The 24,648-nt window shown below is 34.7% G+C and overlaps 1 long non-coding RNA gene and 1 pseudogene across 1 annotated transcript in view; both read left to right on the plus strand.

Moving 5' to 3' along the window:
- Positions 1-716: 716 nt before the first annotated feature.
- The window catches only part of LOC118147350 (uncharacterized), an 81,832-nt gene continuing 57,900 nt past the window's right edge, over positions 717-24,648 (plus strand). The window contains exons 1-2 of the long non-coding RNA XR_004733652.3: positions 717-846; positions 17,235-17,307. This is a non-coding gene — a long non-coding RNA (uncharacterized LOC118147350). The remainder of the gene's footprint in view (positions 847-17,234; positions 17,308-24,648) is intronic.
- LOC118147517 (5S ribosomal RNA) lies at positions 10,843-10,961 on the plus strand (annotated as a pseudogene).

The following is a 24,648-nucleotide window of genomic DNA, read 5'->3' on the forward strand; positions in this document are numbered from 1 at the left end:
TTGAAAATTGTGTAATTTTCAGATTGTTAGGGTGATACATAAAAAAACACAGTCTGTACAGTAAATAGTCTAACTTTGCAAAACCCAATATGGCAGCAATTAGCCAAAAGTACTGAATGAGCACGTAAAATGTGGATAATCTAAATTGATGTGTGTTGTGAGTGCAAAATACACATCAGATTTTAAAGATTTTCAGGAAAAGATAATGTAAAATATCTCAGTAATAATTTTTATATGTATTTAACATTGAAATAATATTTTGGACACATTGTGATAAAACATATTATTAAAATTAGTTTTGCTTTGGTTTTAATGTGCTTTTGCTTTTTTAATATGTCTACTAAAATTTTTTAAATTAAAATTACACTTCTATTGAATAACAGTTTCATAAGTCCTTTTAGGATATAATCTATTATTAAAATATGAGCATAAGTTAGAAAATACATAAGCTAAATTTATCCCTATCTTCACTCAGAAATTGGAATGATTCATATATAAAAGTAAGGCTTGCTGAAGTATATCACAGTGAACCAGCATTAAGATGTGAAAATATCACACTAAAGTTTATGGAGGCATAGACATTAATGTTCTAAAGACATTCTGAATATTTATGTTTGTTCTTCCTGAGATATTTAAAATAGTTAATTCCAAATTATTTTTCCTTCTTTAAAAGTGTCTGATAGTTCTACAAAAGACTGTGGAAGGTATCTGTTTGTATGTCTGAAATCAATAAGGATTTTTTTTTTTGTCTTTATCTGCTTAGGAAAAGAAACTAGAGAGATTCACCTTGAAAATAAGCCTTCACATTAGTGACTTTTTTCTTTTAAAGGACGTTGAACCAGTTTGGTGAGTCTCCTAATTTTTTACACTAATATTTACTATTCTATTGCATTATAATCTTCATTATTTTATATTTCTTTTCTTCATACTACTTGCATTCTTCACATTTCAGTTAGTCACACATATACAATGAAGAAAGAATTTTTATAATAAGCAACAAAAAGGGTGTGTGTGTATGTGTGAGAGAGGAGACAGAAGCCCACATTCCTACCTATTGACTCATCATATTTGTTGACACTGCCTCTAATCTTTTCTATCAGTGCCAATTCACAAAATTTAGGTTACCCCCTTCACTCTCACTAAATTCACCTATGACTTAAAAAAATATTTTTAACGTTCTCTTTATTTTTCAGGTTTAAATAAGTTTCCTTTATTATGTGTATTATATGTAACCATCATTTGGTTAGTTTTTTTTTAAACTTTTAAGTTCAGGGATACAAGTGTAGATTTTTTACATATACAAACTTGTGTTATGGGGGTTTAATAGAAGCAAGGTCTTGCTCTGTCACCCATGCTGGAGTGCAATGGTATGTTCATAGCTCATTGCAGCCTTGAACTCCTGGGCTCAAGTCACCCTCCCCTCTTAGTCTACAAAGTAAGTAGTACTACAGGTGTGTGCCACCATGCTGGGATAATTATTTTTTTTTAAGATGGATTTTCCCTGTGTTGTCCAGGCTGGTCTCAAACTCCCAGACTCAAGATATCCTCCTGCCTCAGCCTCCCAAAGTGCTGAGATGATTACAGATGTGAGCCACCATGCCCAGTTACCAATGACTTTTAAATTGTTAACTTCAAAATAATTGGTCATCAACTTTGGTCACTTATAACAATTGCACACTTATTTCTTGAAATACTCTCCTCTCTCAGTTTTAATTCCCTTCTCATAATTTCTTCTTCATCTTCTTAATGAAATCCACGTGCCATATGTATGTTGATGATTTTCAAATCGATGTCTTTGGACATCCTTCTTCCTGAGATGCAGATTGATGGGTACAACTAACAGCTGAGGTGAAGTTGATCATCATTTAGAAATGGGCATGCCCAAGTCTGAACTCACCTTTTTTCTGATAGTACCTTCCATCCAATTTCCCAAATCAGATGCCTGCAAGCAATTGTATACTCCACCCTCTTTGTTACTTACATAAATTCTGTTTTTAAGTCCTGTCATCTGTTAATTATAGTGTTTAAATATTTTAAATACTTATTTCCTATTTCTAATCATTTCCAATGCTGCTCTAGTAAGGCCCTCATTATCTCCCTCTTACAGTAGTGCCGTAATTTCCCTATGGAATTTATCATTCTGTCCTGAATACATCTTTTTTTTTTTTTTTTTAAAAAGAGAGAATGAAAGAAAAAAAAGGAATGAAGAAGAGGAAAAAACAGAAAGAGGAAGAGGGAGAGAGAAAGGGAGTGTTGCTTAATTGCCCAGGCTAGAATGCAATCTAAAAATGGGTATTGAAAAACTCCCTTATACCATCAGTTGTGCTTAATAATGGCCAACTAGTATTTTATTTAAACCTGTGAGTAGGTGTGATGTGGTACTGATAAGAGTGCATATCTTGTGTGTTTAAAGTGGAGAGTTCTATAAATGTTTATTAAGTTTACTTGCTCCGGATGTGAGTTCCAGTCCTGGATATCCTTATTAATTTTCTGTCTCGTTGATCTATCTAATATTGGTGTTGAAATCTCCCACTACTACTGTGTGGGAGTCCAAGTCTCTCTACAAGTCTTATGTATCCTGTATTGGGTGCCTACATATCCAGGATCGTCAGCCCTTCTTGTTGTATTGATCCTTCCACCATTATGTCCTCTTTTGATCTTTGTTGCTTTAAAATCCATTTCATCTGAGGCGAGAATTGCAACCTCTGCTTTTCATTTATTTATTTATTTTTGCTCTTCATTTGGTTGGCAAATCTTTCTCCATCCCTTTGTTTTGAGTCTTTGTGTATCCTTGCATGTGAGATGGGTCTGGATGCAACATACTGATGGGTTTTGGCTGTATCTTTTGATTGGGGGATTTAGACAATTTAAATTTAGGATTACTGCCATTTGATATTAGCTGGCTGTTTTGCCCATTAGTTGATGTGAATTCTTCATTATGTTGATGCTCTTTACTTTTTGGTGTATTTTTAGAAAGGCTAATACTGCTTGTTCCTTTCTATGTGTAATGCTTATTTCAGAAGCTCTGAATATATCTTCTGTACTTCTTCCAGCATTAATCTTTACAACATGAGAATCCAATCATGCTGTGCCTGCATTACATTTCTTCAATACTTTGCCATCACCTAGAGCAGTATTTTTCAAAGTGCTGCAGAATATTATCTGAAACACTAGAGTAGAAATACTGGGGATAGATGTGGGATCTTGTTTTCTTAAAATCTCTAGGTATAATTTATAACACGGAATAGTTTGAGAAACACTCGCATAGGAGAAAAGCAGTTTACGGCATACATTGTCATTTGTTATTTGATTGAAGTTTATTTTTTATAGTCTCTTCCCATTATTTGTTCTAGTGCTATTGAACTGATTTGTAATCCTCTGAAGGTACCATTTTCTCTCATAAATTTATTCCATTGTACAAACTGATCCTTTGGCTTGAAATTGCTTTTCATCTTTATTTCCTGGCAATGTTCATTCCATTTTCAAGTGCAACTATTTGGTGTCAAGGAATTATTTTGAATGTCTGTGTCCTCAATGGCTAGCAAGCAAGCATCAAACATCTAACATGGTGCCTAGCACTAGAGCTACCCAAATTCATTACCCTGGTACATGGAAACACACCCATGTTACGTGATTTATTTTCTCATTTTCTTATTTATGTTGACTGCAAGTGTCTTTCTACTTTGTATTACCAAGTACTAACTCACTAAGTGCAAGGGTTTTGTGTTCTGCTACATTGCCTTTTGTTGAACAGTAAATGACACATCAAAAGTTGTTGACTGACTGTCTCAATTAAGAACTTAATGTTAGAAATAAGTAGATTTTAGAAATCCCTATTTCCCTGATGTATGAGAAAACAACAAACTCTGGAGAAAGAACACCAGGATTCTGGAGAACTGTGTTCTAGGCCCAGATATTTTTGTTTTGTTTTTTATTCTCTTCATTTTCTTTCTTTGTTTTATTTTTTATGAGACAGAGTTTTGCTCTTGTCACCAAGGCTGGAGTGCAATGGCATGATCTCAGCTCTCTGCAATCCCTGCCTCCCAGGATTCTCCTGTCTCAGCCTCCCAAATCAAATTAGTAGCTGGGATTGCAGGCATATGCCATCATGCCTGGCTAATTTTGCTTTTTTATTTTTTTTCTTTGTTGAAATGCGGTTTCACCATGTTGACCAGGCTGGTCTCGAATTCTTGACTTTATATGATCTGCCCACCTCAGCCTCCCAAAGTGCTGGGATTGCAGGCTTGAGCCACTGTGCTAGGCCTTGTTTTACTTTTTTTTTTTTAATTTGAGATGGAGTTTTGCTGTTTTTACCCAGACTGGAGTGCAATGTCACAATCTCGGCTCACCGCAACCTCCGCCTTCTGGGTTCAAGCAATTCTCCTGCCTCAGCCTCCCAAGTAGCTGGGACTACAGGTGCACACCACCATGCCCACCTAATTTTTGTATTTTTAGAAGAGACGGGGTTTCACCTTTTGACCAGGATGGTCTCGAACTCTTGACCTCATGATCCACCTGCCTCAGCCTCCCAAAGTACTGGGATTATAGGCGTGAGCCACCGTGCCCGGCCGTTTACTTTTTAAATCAGCAATGTGAGCACATCTCTTCATGACTCTCTCAGATTTCTCAGTAAGTAAACTAGAGGCTTTGAGTGTTCAATGGCTTTTAACTCTGGCTGGACTTTATAATCATATATGGGTTAAAATTCACTAACCCAATCTGGATGTGAGGCCTCAGCTTAGCAGTTCTGAAGTCCTCCCAGGTGATTTCCATAAGCAGCCAGGTTGAGATCACCTATAGCAGAGGGTGATTTTTATATTCCTTCACTATTCCCAATCTGTCCTCTGTGACCTTCTGAATTTTCATGTGCAAAGAATGACATTTATTAAGCTTTCTATGCACACGTGAAACAGCTAAGTGTTTTTTATATGACATTATTCTTTCTGGTAAAATGTGTGTGTGTGTGTGTGTGTGTGTGTGTGTGTGTGTGTGTGTGTGTCATATGTCTTTTTGCTTTAACCAAAAGTCAGATTGGAGGCATCTGAAACTGGCAAAATAGCACATCATTCACTTCTGGGAAGGGAAACAAAAGCACTGACGTGAACTATACCAAATGCATTTTATTTTGATTTCTCCAAACACACATTTCTCCACCTTTTGCTGTGCTGAGAACGGCATGTTCCTGGACCCCTTTTAGATTCTCTGTTCTTCTACCTCTCACTGGGCCAATGAGTTCCATTGACATGGTATTTATGAGATATTCAGAGAGGAGACAAACTGGCCTGACTCACTCAGACACCAAGACAGCTAGTCAATATTTATCTCTACCTTTGGTTCTGTACACACAGACTACGCCTGTGAGCTAAAACAAAGGGAAAAGGAAAGACAGTACTAGAGGCATTGAAAAGAAAACATCGCCCTAAGTCAGTAATCTGTCATGCCGTTAGTAAGATGGCCCTGGAAAGTGCTTGAGTTACTCTGAGTCATTTTGAACATTTAAAGAGAAATTAATTAAAGCAAAAAGAGGTACTATATTTAGTCAATCAAAAGAAAAAGTCAACACCCCTTACCACATACTCTGGGTTTTCTATCATTTTATTCTAGCCTCCTTTTTAACCTTTTAATCTTTGACTTGCATCCTAATACCTGGGCCAATGAAGCATTCTTCTAAGTCTCTGCACAGCAAACATCATTTTGTTTTTACTCATGCGGTGCCCACTGTCTGGAATTTCCCTTTCTCCAGTGATGTAGTCTCACATTTTAGCTTTACTTCAGTGTCACCCTCAAATGCCTTCATCCATACACACAGACACCCTCAAACCCCATTCCAAATGGCAAGTACCCTTTCTCTGCTCTTGAGTATCCATGCCAGTCTACTGGTGACTAGTTAAGCTGATCTTCTCACACTTGGCATGGCAGGTATATTTGTACACATGCCTCTAACTGTACTCTGAGTTCTGTCAAGGTAGATTCCTAGTCTGATTCATCTCTGTAGATGCCTCAGTATTGGACTCAGTATATTAATTCTAGTTAGACTCTCAATAAATATTTATCTATGAAAGAAAGATGAAAATACATATTATTTTTTAAAGTATATGTTCTCAAATTACCAAAGGCACAATATGGGCACTTGGAAGACTATAGCACTCCCAGGACCTCTTTGTATGGCACACATAAATGCACACAAGCATGGAGAAAATAACAGTTAATACTAATTATGCCCCAGCTTCTATTCAGGGTATTTTACTTATAGTATCTTTTCCAATCCTCACAGTATTCCCATGAGGTAGGTACCATTCTTTCCATTTTAAACATAGAGAAATTAAAGTTCAGGAAGATTTGTTGTCTAAGGCCATAGGTGAAGATAATTGTCTTATTGACTCCTAAACTCTCTTTTCACTATGTTCATTATTTAGATAGATATGTAATCTAAAGTGTTTACTGCAGCATTATACACCATAACAAATATACAGAATCAAACTTAGTGTCTATCAACCATGATTGGATAAAGAAAGTGTAGTATATATACTCAATGGAATACTATCCAACATTTTATAGCAATGAAATCATGTCTTTTGCAGCATCATGGATGGAATTAGAGGTCATCATTTTAAGTGAAACAGCTCAAACACAGAAAGACAAATACTGCCTGTTCTCACGTCTTTGAACAAAATAACATGTGCACAGGGACATAAAGTGTGAAATTATGAACACTGGAGACTCCAAAGGGGGGTAAGAGGTGGCGGAAGATAAGTAATAATGGCGACAATGTATGCTATTCTGGTGATGGATACAAGAAAAGCTCTGACCTCACCACTACCTTAACCACTATGCAATATATCCATGTTACAAAGTTACACCTATACCCTACAAAATTATACAAAAGAAAAGATTCCCTTGAGATTGGTAACAAATTTCCTCAAATCCCTAAGGACTTAAAGATTACTCTCTCTACTTTGGGAACAAAATATATAAAACAGTCAGAGTTCCCTATCTTATATAATGGTTTGCTTTCAGTATTTTAGTCTTGTTGCATTTTTAAAAGTCATAATTATTAACACAGGCATTCTTGTGAATATGGGCATCTTTTTGAGAATTATAGTCAATATATTATCAAAACATTATTATTTCTTGTTAAATATACTTTCTGCATTTTGTTTGTATAATTTTATCACATTCTGAGATCCAAATATTTTCCTTTGTTGTTTTAAAACCCAACTAAATTTTAAAAATAAGAATGATTTGAAAAGTATGTGGTTTACAAAACCTTTTTTGGAATTCAGTGATTTCATTAAGTACTTGAGTTCTTAATTTTAAATGTTCAAGCCAGATAATCACAGAATGCAAAGAAAGATGATTCTTGCCTTTTGATAGCCCTCATTCCATTTTAATATCCTTGGTCAGTATTTTACTCATGTTAACTCAAGGGCGGTCTAAGGCTGATTGGCACCTTGTAATTGGAATGAATTGATTTTTACTTAGTTTAGTCTGTCTGTACCAGTTATCCCATTCTGCTGATCCAATCACCCATGACAAAGGAATATTTTCATATAAAGAAATAATAAAGATGGCTGAATAGAAAGTAGTTCTGCAAGCTACTACTTCTTTAGCCAAGAAGTTAAAACTTCTGAAAATTGAGGGTGATGATATTGTGTGAGGGGCGAAAATACCAAATCTCAACATAAAACTCAATTCAACATTCCTAAATTTCTCATGGTCTTAGAGAATCATTCAATTTTCAGGATTGGTAAGGATTGTGCTCAGATAGTGAGCAAATATACTCAGACATACTGCTTGGCTTCAGATTACCAAAGTATTCAAAGGAGCAAGAAGAGAAGAGATGGAAAGAAGCATAGACTATATAGTAATTCATCAACATAAGCTTTTCAAGTAATTTTTAAAGCTTATATGCTTAAATATTAATTTGTTAGGTTAATAGCTACAAAATGAAAATGACTAACAAATGCAATCTAAACATAGAAGGCTCAGGCCTGCATTTCACAGACACATGAGGATCCTCTAAAGAAAAATAGCATCTCCGGAGTAGGTAAGCTCAGTGTTTGATGCCAACATCTGTAACTGCTCTTAGCCAAAGACCGTCAGCACCAATATGAAACTGGCACCACTGTGAGATGCAGACTCTGTAAGTGGTGCCCTTTCAACCAGACATAAAAATTTATATCAGCCTATTTTAGGAAACTACCTTTAATATAGTTAAAAAAGTAATCATCTCTCTAATGTCTAGAAAAAGATGAGGGCAAAAAATATATAAGATTTAATGGAACAGTGTGTTTTATTTATCCCCCTGGGAAATCAAACTATAGGGTTTTAATTGGGCCCACTGTGTGAGCACATATATTCCTTGGTATTTTTCATATTATCTAAGAATTCTATTTATTTAACAATTAGCAATCTGTGCTGCTAGTTTCATGCTTGCTTCAGCTGTCCTAAGAAAGAAAATAATGTGGTTTGAACTTACACAAAACTGCATTTGCAAGTGTATTTAAGCAATTTATCTGTAAATAGTCTTATCTCCTTCCAAATAAAATATTCCAAATAAGCTTATGTAATTGCTGTTAGATATTAACAGCAAAATCCAGAAATTCTTCTAATTCAATTTTATCCTTAGAAAGCTGAATGAGAATTGTTTTATTCTTCAAAAATGTGTATTTTTTTTCTGTTTCATACATTTTGCAGGCTTTTCACTCCTAAATTATAGAAACTGAAGACAATTTCCTTCCTTCCTTTGTTGACCAATCACAAACCCTTAATTCAAGATGCAGCTAATTTAATAGCATATCAGTAATAACCATTAATCAACAATTTTTTAAAAATAAAGTTCATTGTGTGAGTTAGTCAAATGGGAATTTGAATAGCAGTAGTCAACTAGCTAATATTGAAATTGAATACATTCTTATGGAATGTTTTCTTGGCAGATGGAAAATCAGCTGATCCTCATTTTTAACCATAATCATGTTGTCACACATTTCTTTCAGAAAAGTGAATTCAAGTTTGTCTAGCTAATTGTTTATATTAGTCTCAAGATATAAGCTGTTTCATCAACTTTCTCTCGGTAAATTTCTAAAGATAATTGTTTACCCAATTTACCAGGCTGAACAAGGCTTTTCCACATGTCTCAGAGATATGCAACAAGGAGATATAGCACATCTTCAGGGCTTGCAACAAAGTCCAAAATTTAACTATAATAGATTCTTCACAAAAATGGCGATAATCATTCTTTTTTCCCTTCTTGGCCATGTAACTTCACAGATCCTCTTACTGATGAGTGGAACCTCTTTCTCCATAACCTGAATCTGCACTGACCTTCAGACTTGCTTTGGTCTAAAGAATGTGGGTCATTTCTGAGTTCAGACTTCAAGAGGACCTTGCTTTTCCTTTTTCTCTCCTGACATGCTGTTGAAGTACAATGTAAATAACCCAGAATACTCTTACAAGATGAGAGACGTAGTTAAGTGGTCCTTATAGCTCTAGATGATATCCAGCCCGCCCCCAGGAGCAGAGCCATTTGACCAAGTTGCACCTGACCACTGATGCTTATGGAGCCAGCTTCAATTAGAAGAATTGCTCAACTGAGTGTAGTCTAAATGATCTATTACTAAATTATGAACACAATATCATTTTAAGCCACTGAGAGTTAGGGTAACTTGTCATGCAGTAACAGATAATTGATAGACTAATTGTGCATGAATTCTGTGTCTCTGAAGACTTTGTGTTGTTCATCTTTTTGTAATACCTAATATAATGTGTTCAGAGTACTCACTCATTAATAAATGATTTAGTTAACTGAAATGTTTCCATAACAATAAGAATAGGAAGTTGTCATTTGATGATTTAGTATCATGCATATAATCTCTATAAATAACCAATCCATCCTATATCAGATTAAATAATCTGAACATTTAACAGGAATATTGATATATAGAAAAGGCTGAATCTCAAGGTAGGATGGAGTGTTTCTACAAAGTTTTGATATTGGTTTGAACACACATACTCTAATGCCTGAAGCCATAACACGTGTTAATCACAGAAGAAAAGTTAGTTCACATTTGGGTAACTAACCCTTTTAGTGGCCCCACCACAGCTTAAATTTTTGGAGAGGAGTTAACTGGCATCTCTATATTTGTCAAATGACAGAAATATGGCAGTCTTGTTCATCAAAAGTATAGTCATCAGACCAGAAAGACCAGTGTCACCTCTGAACTTGGAAACCCAAAATCTGAGGTGGGCTAGCTAAGAATGAAGGAATTAGCTAGACTGAGGGAGAGTGCTTGGGAGAACTGATTCTAGTCTATAGTCACTTTCTGTTCCTGTTGGAAAGTACTGTGTGGAACAGAGATGGACATTATGGGCTATTGTGACCAGCTGATCAAACAAGTTGTACCCTGCATTTTGATAATAATGATGGAATCATTGGGTGCCTGCACTTTCTGTATTTATAAAACCACACCATTAAAATAGACTTAAATGACATTTTTCCAAACTCATAGTTCAGTGAAAGTATTTTGTTTTCTACAACATGCCTCTCACACCTGGTAGCACATCAACTTTAAAAAATTAAAAGGCTGGAAAATCTCCCTTATTCACATCTAGGCTGAAAATGATCTGTTCTTCCATTCTTCTCTTTAGGAAGTGGCTACTCAATTCTTTTTCAGACAGTTACCTTCCCCTAGGAAGCTCTCTTTTTGTGTTCTCAGCTTCAATTACTTCAATTTGCCTTTGCCCTGTTTTTCTAGAGGTGAGGGGAAATGCTTTCTGCAAATGGTAGTTTATTGTTACCAAGACAGCATAAACTAGAGTTGGATTTGAAAATAAAAGAGAGTTATCTACAGCCATAACACCCTGAATATGCCTGATCTTGTCTGATCTCTGAAGCTAAGCAGGGTTGGGCCTGGTTAGTATTTGGATGGGAGACAGACTGAGAATACCCAGTGCTGTAGGCTTAAAAATAAATAAATATATAAATAAAAGATAAAAAATAAAAATAAATAAAACTAAATTAAAAAAAGAAAATAAAAGAGTTTATCTTATGTATTCTTTGACAACAGAAGACTCAATAGGCTTTTCTCTTTTAAAAATAAAAAAACCTTTTGTCATGTTTTTTGGCCACATAAATGTCTTCTGAAAAATGTCTGTTCATATCTTTCACCCACTTTTTAATGGGGTAGTTTGTCTTTTCTTGTAAATTTGTTTACATTCCTTGTAGATACTTGATATCAGCCCTTTGTCAGATGGATAGATTGCAAAAATATTCTCCAATTCTGTAGGTTGCCTGTTCACTCCAATGATAGTTTCTTTTGCTGTGCAGAAGCTCTTTAGTTTAATTAGATCCCATTTGTCAATTATGGCTTTTGTTGCCATTGCTTTTGGTGTTTAAGTCATGAAGTACTTGCCTATATCCTGAATGGTGTTGCCTAGGTTTTCTTCTAGGGTGTTTATGGTTTTAAGTCTTACATTTAAATCTTGAATCCATCTTGAATTAATTTTTGTGTAAGGTGTAAGGAAGGGTTCTAGTTTCAGCTTTCTGCATATGGCTAGTGAGTTTTCCCAACATATTTACCAAATAGGGAATTCTTTTCCCATTGCTTGTTTTTGTCAGGTATGTCAAAGAACAGATGGTTGAGATGTGTGCCATTATTTCTGAGGCCTCTGTTATGCTCCATTGGTCTATATGTCAGTTTTGGCAGCAGTACCATGCTTTCTTGGTTACTGTAGCTTTGTATTATAGTTTGAAGTCAGGTTGTGTGATGCCTCCAGCTTTGTTCATTTTGCCTAGGATTGTCTTGTACAATAATAAAAAAATAAAAAATAAAGTTAAAAAGCATAAGATTAAAATAAATATATAAATAAGAATAAAAGAGTACTCCCTAGTAACTTTGAGAGATAAAGACATGATTTTCTTTCTATTTGTAATTTTATACTTTCAAAAAGCCAGAGAGACTCCCAGTATCATATTTATAAATCAATATGAAAATCATTTCTAGGAAAATATTCTAAGAAATGATCCAAACATGGAGTTTATATGCATAAGTTTGCTTTTTTGTGTGTGGTTTTAAAAAGTTGAATGCAACTTAAATAAATGACAATATTGGAAGAGTGAAATAAACTGTGGTACAACCTTTTTGTGAAGTATTACAAATCCAGAAGCGAAAACTTGCTTATAATACCATGAACACTAAAAATAATTGTAAAATATTATGACTCTCATGATTGATCTGTCAAAGTTTCATATGCAAAATGAAAGGAAATTTTCCAAAGTTTAGCTGGTGAAATTTAATAAATAAAAAAGCAATAAGCCTGATAAATGCATTTCAAATTTGCATAGAATAGTCATTTTCATGGTCAAATAAATTTGTAACAGCCTTTGGGTACCAAACCCATAATGAAATATGGGAGTTTCTAACTTTAAAATAAAAATGACAGTAGAGTTTCATTTATTATATTGCTTTTTATTTTCTATACATTTTAAAAAATTGTCAAAGCTTTTACAATTTCAGGATGGATAAAAGATACTATTTATGGCAATTTTATGGACTACATAAAATAAAAACCTTCATGTTATCAAATTCCTGAAAAATGCTAGTAGCAGCATATTAATATTAACTTAAAATTACATAGTTAATTTTGAAAAGAAATCCCCAGAGGTCAAAATCAAAGAGGAAATTGGAAAACAGAGCCATTAGCTGAAGTGGATGACTTGGTTGTTCTGAGGGTAACTTGTTATTAGAGAGGAATGTCCAAGAGGAATAGTATTTAATAATTATGCAAGGAAAGAAATGAGGATTTGTGTTGATGAGAGGCAAGGGGTGATAACTTCTTCATGAAGCCTGGACAATCAAAGGCTGCAACTTAAATGAAAGTGCGGACAAGAGTAATCCACTCACATTCACGGAGTGATAACAAAGCAACTTGCTTCATCTTGGAGGCTGTGTAAGAAAAAATATCTCCCGGGAAGTTTGAAAGTTTGCATCTCCCTTCACATTGTTTCAAAGATGTGGTTTGCTGGTTTAATAACGTATCTGGGGGAGGAGGAAAGTACTGGTATCTAGGATCTGCTAATTTCTGGGGTGATGATAACATCATTATTACTGATTTCAGGCTACCAAAGTAATGTGATGAACTAGGAATTAGGGAGAGATGTGGACAATCAGTGACACGAACCAGTGTGAGCTAGCTTCATCCAGCACCCTGCTGATTTAAAGAGTGAACTCATAGCGTTTGAATAAGCCAACAATAAAAAGGTCATAGAAAGGTTACATATTTGGTAAAAAGGTGAACTAGAAAAAATAACAACCCATTGGCACATTTAATATATTTATTGCCTATTATAATTTGACTCTGTAACTTAAAATACAGAGGTCCTTTCTAAAAATGTTTGCACAGACAGCTGCTCTCACCTAGTTTTCTAGGTTAACTGTACACCATTCACACAATAGGTTGTATAAACCCTAACAAGAATTGCTTTAGGATTTGTCTTTGATGCAGCTGACAAAGCAAATGCAGTATTGGTCGGAAGAAGAAACTCTCCACCTAGTTTGCATAGAAAACGTGCAGTGAAGACTAATCAGTGCATAATACAAAACTTAAAATATGCAATGAAAATATATGTCAGCATTAGCAGAAAGAAAAGTAAACAGTATAAACCTTTAACAACTGTAAAGATTGTGTATGTGTGTTTGTCTCTGTATTTGTGTGTGCAGGCATGTAAGTGTGATCCCATGTATTTTTTTTTAATATATATATTGTGTTTTAGGTTTTGGGGTACATATGAAGAACATGCAAGATTGTTGCATAGGTACATACATGGCAATGTGGTTTGCTGCCTTCTTTCCCATCACCTATATCTGGCATTTCTCCCCATGTTATCCATCCCCTACTCCCCACCCCCCGCTGTCCCTCCTCTAGTTCCCTCCTACAGACCCCAGCGTGTGATGCTTCCCTCCCTGTGTCCACATGTTCTCATTGTTCAACACTTGCCAATGAGTGAGAACATGCGGTGTTTGGCTTTCTGTTCTTGTGTCAGTTTGCTGAGAATGATGGTTTTCAGGTTCATCCATGTCCCTACAAAGGACACAAACTGATCATTTTTTATGGCTGCATAGTATTTCCTGGTGTATATGTGCCACATTTTCCCAGTCCAGTCTATCATTGATGGGCATTTGGGTTGGTTCCAAATCTTTGCTATTGTAAACAGTGCTGCAATGAACATTCTTGTGCATGAAACAGAATTTTTATTTGAAATCCAATGTTATTTTTAAAACTCTGGGCTGGCCAAACAGCACCCACCTGGAGGCATCGCCAGAGAACAACTTCTGGCCATGTGCTTAAGCTCTGGCGTCTCCATGGAAGAGATGGCAGAGGAGGGAGCAGGGTCTGCCTGGGGCATGAGAGAGTGAGGGTATTCCAGGCAGGGCCGAGGGGGCAGACTGGAGCAATGGCTGGGCAGCAGAACTGAACAAAGCAGGGTTAACTGGCAAGGAGAAGGCTGGCCACCAGGCAGCAGTAGCCTCTGGGCCTTGGTGTGCTCTTCTGTCAAATGGGGATAATAGAGCCCAGCTACGGCAGGTGATGAGAGGAGTGTGCCAGGGGCCCCTGGAGTGAGAACCGGCACAGTTGGGACCTGCGGGCTTCTCCTGGGAAGGAGTCCTTATAATAGAATGAATTATAATCCTTTGGATATATACCCAGTAATGGGATTGCTGGGTCAAATGGAATTTCTATTTCTAGGTCCTTGAGGAATTGCCACACTGTCTTCCACAATGGTTGAACTAGTTTACACTCCCACCAACAGTGTAAAAGTTTTCCTATTTCTCCACATCCTCTCCAGCATCTGATGTCTCCAGATTTTTTAATGATTCCCCTTCTAACTGGCATGAGATGGTATCTCAATGTAATTTTGATTTGCATTTCTCTAATAACCTGATGTGAGCATTTTTCTATATGTTTGTTGCTCTCATGTATGTCTTCTTTTGTAAAGTGTCTGTTCATATCCTTTACCCACTTTTGAGTGGACCTGTTTGTTTTTTTCTTGCAAATCTGTTTTAGTTCTTTGTAGATTCTGGATATTAGCCCTGTGTTGGATAGGTAGATTGCAAAAAAATTTTCCCATTCTGTTGGTTGCCAGTTCACTCTAATAATTGTTTCTCTTGCTATGCAGAAACTCTGGAGTTTAATTAGGTCCCATTTATCTATTTTGGCTTTTGTTGCCAATGCTTTTGGTATTTTGGTCATGAAGTCCTTGCTTATGCCTATTTCCTGAATGGTTTTGCGTAGATTTTCTTCTAGAAGATCCCATGTCTTTAATAATGGAGGACTATCTGTGCTTTCAAAATATTCTGAATGAGTTTAAGGCTATACTTTTGTCAAGGAAGTTCTGTATTTCAATCAATTTTCAGATTTATTTTTACAGAACTTCCTGAAAACTTTCTTATTACTTAAGTTTTTATTGTAGATAAAATTATGTTTTACTGTTCATTTCTAAGACTGCTATGTCCCATTCCTTTTTTATTATAGTATCAGTGCTCTTAAAGATGTATCAATATACTGAGGCTTTTCAAATAACATGTGTTTAATTTTGTTACACTTAACTATTGTTTCTTAGAGTTTTAGTTTATTGAATTATGTTTATATTCTTATTTCTTGGTAATTTCTTTCTTGGGATATCTTTGGAATTAAAGTGTTAGTCTTTAAAAATATTCTTGTGGTGAGGGCTTAAGTCATTAACTCTGTAAATTTCTTTTATTTCAAATATGCACTTCTAAATCTAGCTATTTCTTTATTTGTCCCTATTGTTCCATTCTGAATAATGTTTGCAGAGAACAGAATGCCAAATATTACCTTGTTTTGTAATGCTAACGTATGTTTGAATTAGACAAGAACAGCATGGAAAATAAATTCTATAGGTATAAGATTTCACCTGTGAGTATGGGTACAAAAAAAGGTTCAATAAAATGTTAGCAAACAAAATGTGGTAATATATTTTTTAAAGCAATGTAGATATCTTGTGTTCATACTGGAAGAGCAACTATGATTCTACATAAGGTAATATATTATGTCATTTCCCACAACCATAAGGAGAAAATAATATGATTAGCTTATTAGTGCCATGAATGAGTAGATAACCCATATTGGTTACTTGACTCATCTTGTCTCTAGAAGAGAAACCTGTGAACTTTGATACTATAGATCTCACTGTGCTATACCAATGATTTATTTCAACTGTTGAGCAGCCTACACATTGTCTTTTTTTTTTTTTTTTTGAGACAGAGTTGTCTTGTTACCCAGGTTGGAGTGCAATGGCGCAATCTTGGCTCACCGCAACCTCTGCCTCCTGGGTTCAGGCAATTCTCCTGCCTCAGCCTCCTGAGTAGCTGGGATTACAGGCAGGCACTACCATGCCCAGCTGATTTTTTGTATTTTTAGTAGAGACAGGGTTTCACCATGTTGACCAGGATGGTCTCGATCTCTTGACCTCGTGATCCACCCACCTCGGCCTCCCAAAGTGCTGGGATTACAGGCGTGGGCCACCACATTGTCTTTCCTTTAGGTGGATAGGGGAGAATGGAAATGTGTTACAATCTCTTCTTAGTTGAAATGAAATCTTAGAAATTTTACTTAGGTGAATTAAATTCACAGCAAGAAAATAAACTTTGGAATTTCCTCTCTATGAAAGATGATGATAGTTTGAGTAATATGTATATATGTATACATTTATTTATTCAAATAAAAAATCAATTAATAATACATCAGAGACAGTCATTTTTGACAAAAATAGTATGAAAATAATATTAATCCACTGTTTAGTAACATTTCTTCACTGAAAAGGGTATCTCATCTAATACGCTTATAATACATATACAAATTCTTTTAAATTATTTCTTGGTAAGTAGTATAACTAAAGTGTACATGTGTTAGAGGTTATATATAATGAATGTGTCTATGTGTTTATATGAAGAATATATATATATATACCTACTAGATCATGTACTTGTTCAAGTTTCCCTTTAAATACACACAGAATGACTTGGACCACTTCTTATAAATTAATGATTCATATACCTTTACATATTAATAAAGTGCCTTTTATCTACATCTCTGAAACTGGAGAGAGTAAGTAATTATGAATAGAGGGAAAGGAGGATTTGTGCTGATTTCTGAGAAGAGGCAGTGAAAATATTTTCCTTATTTTCTTACTGTCTTATACTTCCTTACTACAGAACTTCTCTTTATGTGAGAATCTCATTGAGAATTACAGAAGAAATTAAGCATTTTCCATGAAAGAGAGGTCTGGTAAGTCAAACTTGCTAATTTATCTCTTTCTGCCTCTTTTTTTGGGATATTTAAAATCCAGTATTAATTAATGCTGAAAAGTCAGTGTTTATTCCTAGAAACACAGAGAACTAAAATGTAGGACATATTTGAATGAAAATATATAGTTCCTGTACTTGGAATTCAGGTTTGCATTTGGTGCCAAAGATACAATCTAAGATACAGTTCCTGCTTTCAGGGAACTTGACAGATTTCTAAAGTAGACAATTAAGTTTACAATTAAAAGTGGAAACTACATGCTATTTGCACAGAAAGGGCAGAAATAGAACACTCTTTAAAAAAACTTCTCTAACATGTATTAAATTATTAATTTGTATTTGTATCTGAAACCATCAGAATAACTCACCAAAATATACCACATTTTTGTAAGTTAAACTCCTATGTAAATGTTATTATAAAATGTATTATACAGTGTCAGAGAAACCTGGAAGAGTGACTTGAACTCACTACATGGGAAGGTTTGAAGTAACTTAAGTCAATAAGTATATGTGCATTTCCTGTATGTTCTTAGTCCAGCTACTTCTTAATTCTGTTTTTTTTTAATCTCAACTTGTAGAAACTCTAATAATACATATAAGGATATTTGCAGTAAACACAGTCCATGAACTATAGTTCCCTTCATCACTAAGTCCATGTGTTTGTTAACTGTTTAACTCCAATGTTTCACTTATGTGTTTTTTATTACTTTCTAACAGAATATACTTTAATATAAGACAGTCTTTCAAATGCAAGTTTCTTATGCTGTAAAATTAAAGAGCGTCCAATTTTGCCAATTGCATACAATAATTAAAATAAATATACTGTTGTATAATACTTTAAATTACCATTGAGTTGTATATATTATATATTAAAAATGTTCTTCTCCGTGGCTTGAAATATTAGAGGGTATTTATTATCCCTCTTTTCTTTTGTCTTGCTTGGCTCACCACTCCTAACCTCCCTGACTTATTACCATAGAAGAAAGTATAATTCAGGAACTAAGTTAATAAGGAGAACTTTCTAAGTTTAACTTTATTTCTGAAATAGTTTGCCTGATTTCTTCATGGGTGCTATTTGATTATAGTAACTCATTTCCAGACCAAGAATCATTATAGATCATGAGGATGAATATGTCTCACATTCAAAGTACAATAGAGGCCAAAGAAAGTAAAATTAACTCCAGGGTTGACATGTTCCTTGAATGTAGAATAAAACCAGGACCACGAAATAAAAAAACTTTAAGTAATAAAATAAGGAATCCCTCAAATTGCAATCTTCAACATCAGTTTTGTCAATGTGATTAATCTGAATAATATAGTCTGACTAGGTATTAAACGTCAAGTGTTAGAATACTTCAGACTGGCAACTTGAGCTGGCAATAGTCTGACACTTATGATAATCAGCCACATTTGGTAAGTCATTATGATTAGCCTAGGGTCTTCAGAAATCCTTTCTCAGAGATTTCTTAAGACCTCAAAGAAATGAGGCTACATGTATTTTCTGTGGACATTTTCTCCGTTATGCTTCTTTGGGAACTAGGTCAGTCCTGAATGTCTTGAAGCTTACCATGTGCTGTAAGACTAACGGTATCTCTTTTTAGCTGCAATTTTAGATATGGCAGGAAGAGTTATTTCCATTCTTTTATGTCCTGAATTCTTCTTTGTATTGAGGTGCAAACACTAACTTTTATCTAATTTCTTCTTGTTTTTCCTCTTCTCTTTATAAAACATGTGCAAATAAGCACTTAGGTTACTTTTATTTCTCCAGCCTTTGCCCATGCAGTGTCTCTGCTTCTCTCTCTCTGTCCTCTCTCTCTCTCATTCTCTCACTCTCTTTCTCTCACACACACATGTACTATCTGAAAATCAGTAATTCTTGTACACACTCCTACTTTGACTTGCTTGCCCGCAAACCTTATAAGGCATCTCCAGGCTGGAGATTTACCCTCAATAAACATAGCGCTGTCTATTTCACAGCTATCTTTTGGCCATAAAATCAAACCTTTTAGAAGAAAATACTTAAAATTGCCATGGTAGAATTTTAGTTTTCTCCTATCTACCTTTCAAAAGACAATGTAATGAAGATTTCTTTATTTAACAAACAAAGCCTGCTATTTCAAATGAGGGCTTCTAGAACTATTCTAGATACAACGAGTCATCTGTGGGGAATCATCTCCAACTCTCAGTACATTATTTGGTAACTATTCTCTTGTGCTCATCTCTGATACATATCAAATTTCAACTATATTTTACTAAAATTGCTGTGCTGACTTCCCTTAGGAACTTCTGCATGTGTGTTGTGGAACACATTTCACAATTACTGTTGTTTCTGGGGAATGAAGGGGCTCACAATTTATCTCTCAGAGTCTGGGAGGGTCCTGCTGGCAACATAATTGTGAAAGTTGCCGAGACAACACCAACCTTTCCTGAGAGCAGAACGACACACAGAAAAAAATAAAAATAAAAATGAAGGCCGGGCGCGGTGGCTCACGCCTGTAATCCCAGCACTTTGGGAGGCCAAGGCTGGTGGATCACAAGGTCAAGAGATCGAAACCATCCTGGTCAACATGGTGAAACCCCATCTCTACTAAAAATACAAGAAATTAGCTGGGCATGGTGGCGCATGCTTGTAGTCCAAGCTACTCGGGAAGCTGAGGCAGAATTGCCTGAACCCAGGAGGTGGAGGTTGCAATGAGCCAAGATCGCGCCATTGCACTCCAGCCTGGGTAACAAGAGTGAAACTCTGTCTCAAAAAAATAAAATAAAATAAATAAATAAATAAATAAATAAATAAAAATAAAAACCACTCAAATGCTGCCTTTCAGCCTGGAGGGTCAACAGAAAACTTCAGTTACAGATGTGGTCCAGGTGATGGGGATTCTGACCCAGCAGCCTTTAATTTTCTTTTGAATGAATTATTTCCATGTCATCTTGAGATTCTTGTTTTTACTTTCTTTGTTTTTTTTCCCCCTATTTTTCTACCTTTACCTAGACTCTCTTACTGCCTACCTTATTATTTTAGTTACTTCAAAAGAATGTTTGAATTGTTCATAGAGATCAAAAGAATAACACAAAAGGACATACTCTCATTCTTATGTCAAGACATATCTTAAAATTGATCTTAAAATGGATAAGCCACTATAAGTTAAAAAGTCACTTTCAAAACAACAAAACCCTTAAATATAAAGTTTACTGTGAAGAAGTAAAGGCCCCCACCCACCCAATCAATGTGATAAAAATTCAAGGGAAATAAAAAACAGAGTTCACTTTCTGATTAAAAGTACTAACAAAAGTTCTCATTAAAAATAAAGTCCAGTTAAAAAATTATGGCATCTCTCTAGTTCTCCCTCTGATTATTATGGAATAATAATACTTCACAGCATCAACATTACACTGATTGAATAATTTTGTGTGGATATTTTTATAAGGAAAATGTATGGTTAAAAATAGAGGCTTTACTATTTTTTGTTTCATGTAGTTTTTCTAAGCAACAAAGATTTAAGACCTTTAATGAAATTTGCTTACTTTACAGTGACCCATTTATAAAAAAATGAACGGAATAATATTTATTTTTAATTTTATTCTTTCAACTCATTTTTATAATTCTATATACAGTCAAGAAACATGAACATGTCATAATCTGTGCTTACTAGCTTTTAAATATTTTCATAAATCACCAGTAACTGAATTTCTTCACCAATATGCTTTCTCTAAATTAAAAGTAGGAGACCAGAGTGACTTTTATTCTGACTATAATTACATATTTTCCACACTAACCTATTTAGGTGTGCTACATTTCTCTTACATCAGAATATTCCAAATTTATTTATTTATTTTTTTTTTTGAGACGGAGTTTCCCTCTTGTTACCCAGCCTGGAGGGCAATGGCGCCATCTCGGCTCACTGCAACCTCCGCCTTCTGGGTTCAGGCAATTCTCCTGCCTCAGCCTCCTGAGTAGCTGGGATTACAGGCACGCGCCACCATGCCCAGCTAATTTTTTGTATTTTTAGTAGAGAAGGGGTTTCACCATGTTGACCAGGATGGTCTCGATCTCTTGACCTCGTGATCCACCCGCCTCGGCCTCCCAAAGTACTGGGATTACAGGCTTGAGCCACCATGCCCGGCCAGAATTTTCCAAATTTAAAGAAATAGAGGGGGAATTACTTAATACACCATAAACATTTTCCCTACAGAGAAGACTGTGCACACTTAATATAAGATAGAGTAAAACACATGATATACTTGTCAATGTAGGCATATAGTAGTCATAAAACCAAGCTCTTTTTAAAACTTTCACACCTCAGTCTATTTAATAGTCATCCATTAAGTAAAAAATATTCACATTTTATTTACGTAAATTTTTCCAGAATTATTTCACTTTATAGCTCTGTAATTGTAACATTTAAGATAATATGTCATTATTTTATAAGGCCCAATATATCTTTTATTTTTCTTGTAAATGAGACATAATTTAATTTAAAATGAATTTTAAATTAATCATTTTAATGAATGTTATTTTCAGATGATCTTACTTTTATAAAAATAGTATTTATTTAAAAGAAATGGTTATCTGATTATAAAATTTTTAAAAATACTCTTTATTTATAACACACTAGTATGAATTATTTAGAAAAAAAAAAAAAAAAGAAACATGGTCTTTTGACTCAGGCACCTGTAGAAAAGATAAACTATTTTACTATACTATTTTTAAGAAACGGTTTTACAAATTCACAAACATTTTCTTAATAAAATTCAATTTTCTTATTTTTAGATATTGTTTATTTGTTAAGCAGATTTCTAAAGTGAGAATGATAAACTCTTTGTGAACTCGAGTCTAATTTCAAAGAATCAATCATTTTTACAAGGCCTGTAATTCATGAGGTGAGGTGCGGTTTACACGAATGCTTTTTTCCTTTCTTGGTAATATGTTACTGTAGAAACATTCAAGAAATTCCTGGGCTTAAACAACATACCAAATGAGACAGAAATAAGTGTTCTCCCTGGCACTCCTCAACTTTTAAAATAGATTAATGGCCATCTTAATGTGCTCATTTTATTGCCACATAAAACATCAAGCAGATTGCATCAGCACAAGCTTAATGGTAAGAAAGAGCAAAGCTCAGGTTTTGAAGATGTTGATGTAAGAAAACAAATTAGAATTGTTAAGTTCATCAGGGAGAAAGCTTAGGGGAAAGTATATCCTCTTGGTTGCAGGATAGAGCTTGCACCATGTTACATGAAGGACGACTAGGACACTGGTGCAAGGAGCCACATTTTTCTATAAAGGCAGGTTCTTGGAGTAATTACCAACAACGGGTCTTTAGAGATAACAGAAAGAGGCCTCTGCTCTCCAAATTATCTCCATCTAGATTGTACTTTAGAGCTGCAGTAGATTTTAAATCTCATCTCATATTTTATTGTCTTTAAAAATACTAAAAAATACAACAGTTTAAATTTTGCAAAAAGAGCAAAATTATCTCACATTATTTTTATTTTTCACATCATTTTACTGGTTATACATATTTACCCCTAATGTGTATTTAAACATGTTATTCCTTCCACAACTGTATTTCTTCTGCCTATATATCCCATTTAGGGAAGTAAATTTATGAGTCAAACAGACACAAACCCTTCCCCCAAAGTGGTTATAATTTAGTGACAAATACAGACAAATTAAGGAAGTGATTGCCTATTTTATTAGTTGTGATTATCAGTTAAGGTGTCATGATCAGTTTTTTTCCATTCATGTTCCTGTCAAATCTTTTAAAATAATAATATTTTCTGTCTAGCTATTTTTCTATTAAATTAGTGAAACATAATCAGATCTCCAACTCACACCCTCTACTATGGACTCATTATTTTTCCAATAATGAGAAAACATTGCATTGGGAATAACAGGCATCAGTTGAAGATGGACTTACATGATATATTCCTCCTTATTCTAATGTCAGAATGCGGAGATATCACTAATTCCTGTTCTCACCATTGTGCAGTAATGCATCCACCTGGTTAGGGTAGGGGTGGGGAAGGATCCTAGTGTGTGCCTGAGAAGGAGGAAGAGGTTGAATTCTTGTGAGGGCAAAGAATTGTGAAATGCACAGGAAATTGAGACAAATTTTACTTACTTCACAACACTTTGGAGACACAACTCTACACCTCGGAAAGACACATTCACATTCTGTAAGGCTACCTAGTAAGATGAGTTATCTTAGAGGGAATTGTAAACGTTATGACAATTACGTCTATGTCTGTTACTGGGGAGCTTGGGAGGGTGTGTGGAGGAATCTAATTTGTAAGTGATGAACATCCATTATGGTCCCCTGCTTTCACTCATGTTTTCTCATTTAATATCCACTAACAAATGTATGGGTTGGGTATACTTATCCTCAGTTTTGGGAAGCCTAAAATTAGGCTGAGACATCAAGGAAATTGTCCAAAAGGAACAATGTAAACCGTTGTATATCTTATTCTACTGCACATAAGATAAAGACCAAAAAGTATCACTAAATACTTATCTGTAGAACAATTAGAAATCTGTTTATTGTTCTTTCCATAGTAAGGCTGAACTTGTTTGAATTTCCAGTCAGCAGATTCTAGACCTTTTTTAAGTGCTGTGTCATTAAAGTAACTCATCAAATTATTAAAATTCTATTTGCAATAACTTAATCCTCAAGTTTTTGTTGTAGGGGTTTCTACATCTAGGTTTATATGAAATGAAAGAGAAGCTACATCAAAATTTGCAATGCGGAAGTCATCACTGAAAAATAATACATTTTTATTATGCTGATTATGGGACATAATTCAATAAATCACAAGTAATAATATCTTCTTTGTATTTTGGTAGGCAAAACAGTTTAAGCTAAATTAGCGTATTTTAAAACTACTTGTAAATATACCTGGAGAGTATTGTAATATAAATTAACACAAAGAACCTCAGATCTTTCTGCCAACTTTGGCTTAGTAAAAATGAGTATACAACCAAGAAAGCAAGCTAATATTTAAAAACAAGAGCCATTAAGAACCTCTATACTCTTTATCAGAAGAGTTCAGTAGGTATTATTTCAAGATCTTCAAAGTTTTCAAAATGTTAATTTTTCTCCTAACATATATTAATACTATAATAATTTATATATTATGATACAAATATAATATATAATAGGCAGAGCAGCAGGACAGAACATAAAGTCCCCAATGATTGCAATAATAAATATAGATTTAGAGTTAAATCAAGTTATTTAATATAAAAATCAAAAGAATTAATTTGTTAGAACAATTGTCTAATCATTAAAGAAAAAATGGGTTAGATCTTGTAAAATACATTCAG

The sequence above is a fragment of the Callithrix jacchus genome, chromosome 14 (assembly GCF_049354715.1).
Source record: "Callithrix jacchus isolate 240 chromosome 14, calJac240_pri, whole genome shotgun sequence".
Lineage (NCBI taxonomy): Eukaryota > Metazoa > Chordata > Mammalia > Primates > Cebidae > Callithrix > Callithrix jacchus.